We start from the raw sequence: 7,558 nt of genomic DNA, 5'->3' as shown, positions 1-7,558 counted from the left end.
AAAAATACAAAAATACAAAAATACAAAAATACAAAAATACAAAAATACAAAAATACAAAAATACAAAAATACAAAAATACAAAAATACAAAAATACAAAAATACAAAAATACAAAAATACAAAAATACAAAAATACAAAAATACAAAAATACAAAAATACAAAAATACAAAAATACAAAAATACAAAAATACAAAAATACAAAAATACAAAAATACAAAAATACAAAAATACAAAAATACAAAAATACAAAAATACAAAAATACAAAAATACAAAAATACAAAAATACAAAAATACAAAAATACAAAAATACAAAAATACAAAAATACAAAAATACAAAAATACAAAAATACAAAAATACAAAAATACAAAAATACAAAAATACAAAAATACAAAAATACAAAAATACAAAAATACAAAAATACAAAAATACAAAAATACAAAAATACAAAAATACAAAAATACAAAAATACAAAAATACAAAAATACAAAAATACAAAAATACAAAAATACAAAAATACAAAAATACAAAAATACAAAAATACAAAAATACAAAAATACAAAAATACAAAAATACAAAAAAAAACAAATAAAATTTTGAGAAACTTGAATTTTGAGAAACTTGAATTTTGAGAATCTTGCATTTTAGTTCCGTATTAGATGTAAAATTTATTTTTATGATATTTGTATAGAGGGGAAGTGAAGTAGCGTCAAATCCATAGTTCAAATTGCATACTTTCTGGCGTTATCAACAACATAAGCAAGAGAGCAAATTGTGCTATATTCAGGCAAATTCCCCAAATTTCTCATTCCAATTACACTCATTAACATTTATTCAGTTGACGCTAACGAGTTCGGAGCAAGTGTCAAACTAGCAGTCATCGACATTCCAGCATCCAACAGCGTCGTCACACTCTCGCACCAGGCACCATTAGTCGTAGCCCGCGGGGGTAATGACGTCCCGTGCGCCTCCCCCCCAGGCCCAATAAGTTTGAATATGCTCCTCCGTTAAAATATGCCATTCTTCCTGACTGACTGCCGAGGCCCCATAACACTAAATTCGCTCGCTTTTACGATTATTCCACGAGAGGCATGCCGGGGCATCAAAGTTCATGACTATTTGTCCTAGACGGTTTGTCGCCATTTTCAAGCCGAACCCAGTGACAGTGGCGGAAAGCTGCGGCCAAGTCATCATCCACCTCGCCAATTTTGTAAGAAAGCAAAAAAAAACGACCGACTCTTCAAGACTGTAAAATCCAACAACCTTGTGTCAGGGACGACCTTCCCACCCCCTCCGGATATGCTTCAAAGACGACGCCTTCGCAATTTAAGACCTTGTCCGCATAGTCATTTCAGGCGAAAAACCGCGTCGCGAATTCACATAAAATTTGCCCCCCTCCTCGCCCCGTCGTGTGACATGCTGGAATTTTCTCTCTCGCGCACGAAAAACGCTCTTCGCCATTATGGGGGAAAGCAAGCACATATAACACGAGGTTTGGAATTTTGTCATGTGTGCATGTGACAAACATGAAGAAATCGCTCAGAAAGAACACAATTTGATAGAAATAAGCTTTTTTTCTGTATTTTTTTTTAGGAAAACCATGATAAAAGTGGTAGCGTACCATTTGAGAATTCTAGATTACCAATATATTTGAATGATTATGAAATTACTCAAAAAGAACAAAATTTGTTAGACAAGTGTTCGTTTTGTTTTTGTTTAATTTGTTGTTGAAAAAACTCAATTTGAAAACATTTTTTTCATATTTTCATATAGCGTTAACGCAACATTTTAATTTTCGTTACTTTAACAAACTGTGTTCTTACTCGCGCGTTATCCTCTGCTCGGGTTCCCCAAGCTACTGAGTGAAAGCCAGTGATGAAGTTTATCCGCTATATTCTCCCGCGCTCTGTAGCCACTTGTGTGCCACTTGACACGTGGTGATGACACGCTGCCCCGAAAATCTGTCCTTCAAGGTTCGTATGGTGGCACCTTTTTGTCGGTAACAAGTAACATTATGGTGCGTCCTTCGTCACTTGGACAGACCCCCTTCCTTTGTCACAAGGTAGATTTTCGCAGTTGGTGACAGAGAGCAAACGGAGCGGTTTCCGATAACCTTGAACAGGGCAAATTTAGTGAATGTGTATTAACTTGAAAACTGTAAATATTAGATTTATTTGAGGTTTCAATGACAACCCGAATTGATAACAACATTAAGATAACTATTTACTGTATGCTTTTCAAACTAAACATCATATAGTTACCACCACTTAGGAAAAATTCAAGATTATTATTTTTTGGTTATCGCTTTTAGTTGTTCTCGATTAGTCAGAATTAGATTAATTTTAGGTTTCAATGAAAACCCGAATAAATAAAAACATAAAGATAACTTTTTACTGTATGTTTTTCAAACTAAACATCATATAGTTACCATCATTTCTGAAATATCAAGATTATTATTTTTTGGTTATCGCTTTCTGGATTAGTTAGAATTAGATTTATTTTTGGTTTCAATGACAACCCGAGTAAATAAAAACATTAAGATAACTATTTACTGTATGGTTTTCAAACTAAACTTCATATAGTTACCACTATTTCTTAAATTTCAAGATTATTATTTTTTGGTTATCGCTTTTAGTGGTTCTAGATTTGTTTTTTAAACAACCTTTGCTCATGTAGTTCAAAGATTTGAGAAAAGAGTTTTAAGTTATATCAATATTTTGCTCTTTTTCTCTAACGAACAGACTAGAAATAGTTTTTAAAATTTATTTCTGTAAGTATTTTTTTGTCAAATAGATACTGTTGCACAAATTGTCATTCGGTTTGAAATGGTAACAGCCATTGTTTTCAATGGTTAACAAATTTTGTTACCAAAGTTTTTCATGATATTACTTTTACTTTATGTGAAACTTTGACATATTACAAGGCTAAAATCTTCAACTTATCCTAAACATCCCAAGAAATCGTTTTTCCCGTATCAAGAACAGAAGTCATCCCATCTCGTGAGAAGCTTCATCGCGAGTCATCGTTTTCAATATGTTAAAGTATGCATCGTAAAAAAAACGTCGCCAAAATGGGTCGGAGTTTGGCCCGCCTAACACCCCTCGAAATTTTCCCACCCAAACAATCTGGCAGTTTTTCCTTATAGTGGAGCGTGGAAGAAGGAGGCGGAGAATGGAAAGCACTTGGCAGCGTCTCGGATGATCTTTGTGGAATCTTGAGTCGGAGGGGAATGCAAACGAGCTTGAAGGCGGAAAAAAAAGTGGAGCAGTACTATATATATGACGGCTCAAGGAATTTATTGTTGTACTTTCGACGCTGCTCGCAAGGAAAGACACGACTCGCAATAAGGATGGAAGTTGGTCTTGAGGATGCAGAAAAAATCTTTCAAGTTCTGTAATTTTTTTTAGAAAAGTTTTTTTGATTTTTTTTTTATTTTTTATGGAACATAACCTCAAATTCAATTCCAGAGTATTTACAATTCAAAAAAAATCTCTTGAAAGTCCTTTTTACAGTGAATTATAAATAGGTGAGGATTTCTCATATTTTTGTTTTGCTTTTCTCACTGAAGAAAGGCTGTAAAATCACTCGAAAAATTTACTCGTTTATTAGACTTCTTTTACCTCACGTATTCATAGCAACTCAAAATCAAATTCTGAACAAACGTTTGTGAACAGATTTTATCCGGGTTGGTTCCATTCGATCCAGTTTGATGTCCCATAAGTCCGTTTTGAAAATTATTAAGTTAGGTCAAGTTCTTAAAAAGATATGGACAAAAAAAGATTTCGGTAGATGCAAAAAACGTTGATTTTCAAACAAATCTAACAGATCAAGCTCAGATTTCGTAATGCAAAACTTTGACTTTCAATCTCTTGCGGAAATATTTGGTGTCTTTGAAAGGCTTTTTTGCCAATCATTTCGAAAATTATCTAAAGTGAAATAAGAAATTAGAAAACAAGATGGCGGCCAAAATCACAAAATCCAAATAAATAAATGTTTGTTTTTAATTTTTTGTTTCATCAGTAATTATTCTGCCTAGGAAAACTACTTTTTGGATTCTCTGGTTTTTTGTTCTGTTGACCCGGGCAGACGGTAATAATAAAATTCATGCAGTTTCAATAACAAATACTGTTAAAATAACAGAAAATGTTATGGAATCTTCTTGAAAAATCCATTTTTGCATAAGGGTTTAGTAACAGTTTATGTTATCATAACAAAATTTGTTATTGGTCTGATATTGATTGAAAGTTAAAACAACTAGGGAATAACATTTTTTGTTATGGAACAATACCTCCAACTGTTATTGGGATGATCGGATTAGTTGTTAAAATAACAAAAAAAAAATAACAAAGATTTGTTCGAAAAATAACTGAAAATGTTATTAGTCTGTTATTACAATAACAACTCAATAACAAAAAAATCATAACGGCGAATAACAAATGTTGTTATAAATAACGTAAAATGTTATTGGCCTAGTATTTTCAAATATCAAAAAATGTTATTCCCAAGTTATTTCCGTCTGCTCGGGGATTCCATAAGTCATTTTTACATTTGGACAAAAAATAGGATTTTTGAGAATTTGACAGCTGTGGTGAAAAAGAAGAATTTTGCACACAAAAAAAACTCAATTTCACACACTAAAAATTGCACAAATGCAAAAAAAAAAACCAAGAACCAACTAGCATCAACAGCATGCAAACGACGATGAACCTTTGCTCTTTTCCAAAAAGCAGCACTAGCGGCATCAATTTGCAGGGCCATTTTTTTCCGGCAGCAGATTCGATTTGTGAGATTTCCTTTTCTCACTCAACTCGCCTGGCCCGGAAGTGGCAATGTGGCACCCGAGCAGGCCATTCAAACCCAATCTGGCTGCTGGAGTTGAGCTTGGCACGACTTTTCAAGCAACGAGTCGGGGTTTTCCTTTGAGTTTTCTGTGTGTGAAAGATAGCTGACTCTGAAGGACTTTGCTTGAAAAAGGGAGCAAAAACGAGTGACACAGTGATGGAAAACACTTTCAAAAAGGCAAAATTTACGCCTGAAAGTATTCTATTTAGAGCAATAAAGATCAAGTTGCACGCAATGCTGCAATGCAATTTTGTGAATCGATAACGAAACAGATCTCACATCACTGAACTGCGTGGGATAAGTCGTCCATCTTTCGAATTTCCAAGTTGCGCCCAGATTGATGGTGTGATTTTTTCGGGAAAACTTGTTCCAAGATTTTTCATTCAATTCCAGCAGCCCAAACCAAAACGAGAAAATTGGCACGAAAAAGTGCTCACTTCTGATAGTCAATTTGTGTTTGCAGCCAGCAAATCTTGCTCGAATTGAATTTGATCAAAGGTCGCACCCGTCAGAATCATTAATTCGACAAGTCTCGCTTCATTGTCCGTCCAAAATTGGAAGCCGCACCAATTGAATGGTTGACCTTTTTTGTTTGCAACGCCATCCAATTATTTTCCACTTTTCAAGCCTCTATAGGTGGGAGTCGGGCGCGGTCAAGTGGAAATTTTCCGATGAAATTGATCGATTGTTAATCTGCTTAGTGGAAAAATGGCTCCTGAATCGGGTGAGAGCATTTGAGGCGTGTAAATTTCAAATCATTTCAACATTTATTACAGTTGGGTGAAATGAACGCGATTGTGTAACTTTAATTCCAGTATAAGTAAAAATTTATAACACATTTTGAAATGAAAAAATATGTTTTAAAATTCATATCTTTGTTCTTTAAACGATGCTCAACAACGAACGCTATTCTCCAACCAAAAAAAAAAAGGTCCATAAAAACTCCGATTCCAACATCCATTATCACTTTTGAGTTTTCTCGATTGACCCTGAGCCCTCCAGCGATGACTGAAATGGAACACATTCCGGAAATCCGCCCTGGACTCTCAACTCTCAACTTCCACCGGCTAAGGACTATCACGAACCAGGCCTGGTGGCTTAACCTTCCGAAATGGACCCCGGATAGTAATTTTTCCGCCCTCTTTTTCGCCATAACAACGTTTTTTTCTTGCTAGGTACTTCCCGACTGCCCCGGAAGACTAACTGAATCAAAACTCAGTTAGTGAGTCCTTTATTCCTGACGAGCCTGGGATTTTTTTTTCACCGGACCGAACGCCCTCTAGGGATAATCGTCACAATTTAGACGCACACAAACAAAAGGTGCCTCGAATTTCGGGGTTCCATTTTCCTCCGTTTCCGGCAAAAAAAAAGTCGAGAAGCTCGGAATCGTCAAAATCGGGCCCGAGACCGTCCAGAGATCAACAAGAGGAGAAAAAAAAATTGCGAATAAAAGAGTTTGCAATCATTGTGCGACTGTGTGGGTCTGCTAAGAGCACAAAATCACACACACACACACACACACACACACACACACACACACACACACACACACACACACACATGCATCTATTCAATCAATCACAGACGGATGATGTTTCCTGATCAACGTTCGACGTTCGGAAGAAAAACTCAATGAAACACTAAGCTTTGGTTTCAAGCTTTTTAGAGCTTTTTGCATGGAATTACATCACTAATTTTTTTTTTTGCTTTTGAGTCTAAAACTGTTAGCGTTTGCTTTTCTGTATGTCCGTTGATTTGCTCCAAATCAAAAAATCATAAAATCATAAAATCATAAAATCATAAAATCATAAAATCATAAAATCATAAAATCATAAAATCATAAAATCATAAAATCATAAAATCATAAAATCATAAAATCATAAAATCATAAAATCATAAAATCATAAAATCATAAAATCATAAAATCATAAAATCATAAAATCATAAAATCATAAAATCATAAAATCATAAAATCATAAAATCATAAAATCATAAAATCATAAAATCATAAAATCATAAAATCATAAAATCATAAAATCATAAAATCATAAAATCATAAAATCATAAAATCATAAAATCATAAAATCATAAAATCATAAAATCATAAAATCAGAAAATCATAAAATCATAAAATCATAAAATCATAAAATCATAAAATCATAAAATCATAAAATCATAAAATCATAAAATCATAAAATCATAAAATCATAAAATCATAAAATCATAAAATCATAAAATCATAAAATCATAAAATCATAAAATCATAAAATCATAAAATCATAAAATCATAAAAGCATAAAATCATTAAAAATCAATTCCAAATCTTTGTTCACAATCAAACTTCCAAAGTAGAACATGGATCTTTTTAAAATTGGAATGTTAATGGCATGAAGCTACTCTGAAAAGGTTACACATTAAAAATTGACGATACCCTGGAACAAATAATACGTTTTGGTTCATTGACTACACCACCCTGAACGTTGACTACATTGAGCAAACGTTGCTTGCGCCCAGTCTACAGCACTTTGATCGTAACTCCATCAAGTCCTCGAGAGCACCCGCAAACAATTCGTCTAAAGTTCATCGCTGATTCCACCCCAGACTTGCTCGCACAACTTCCAACGAATCTTGATTACTGCAGCAACTTTTCCCCGCCACTAAACTTTGCCCAGAACTTCCACACGAAGCAATATTAGTTGGTTCGTTGTTAATGCAA

This window comes from Culex pipiens, chromosome 1 (assembly GCF_016801865.2).
Source record: "Culex pipiens pallens isolate TS chromosome 1, TS_CPP_V2, whole genome shotgun sequence".
Lineage (NCBI taxonomy): Eukaryota > Metazoa > Arthropoda > Insecta > Diptera > Culicidae > Culex > Culex pipiens.
This window is presented reverse-complemented; position numbering follows the sequence as displayed.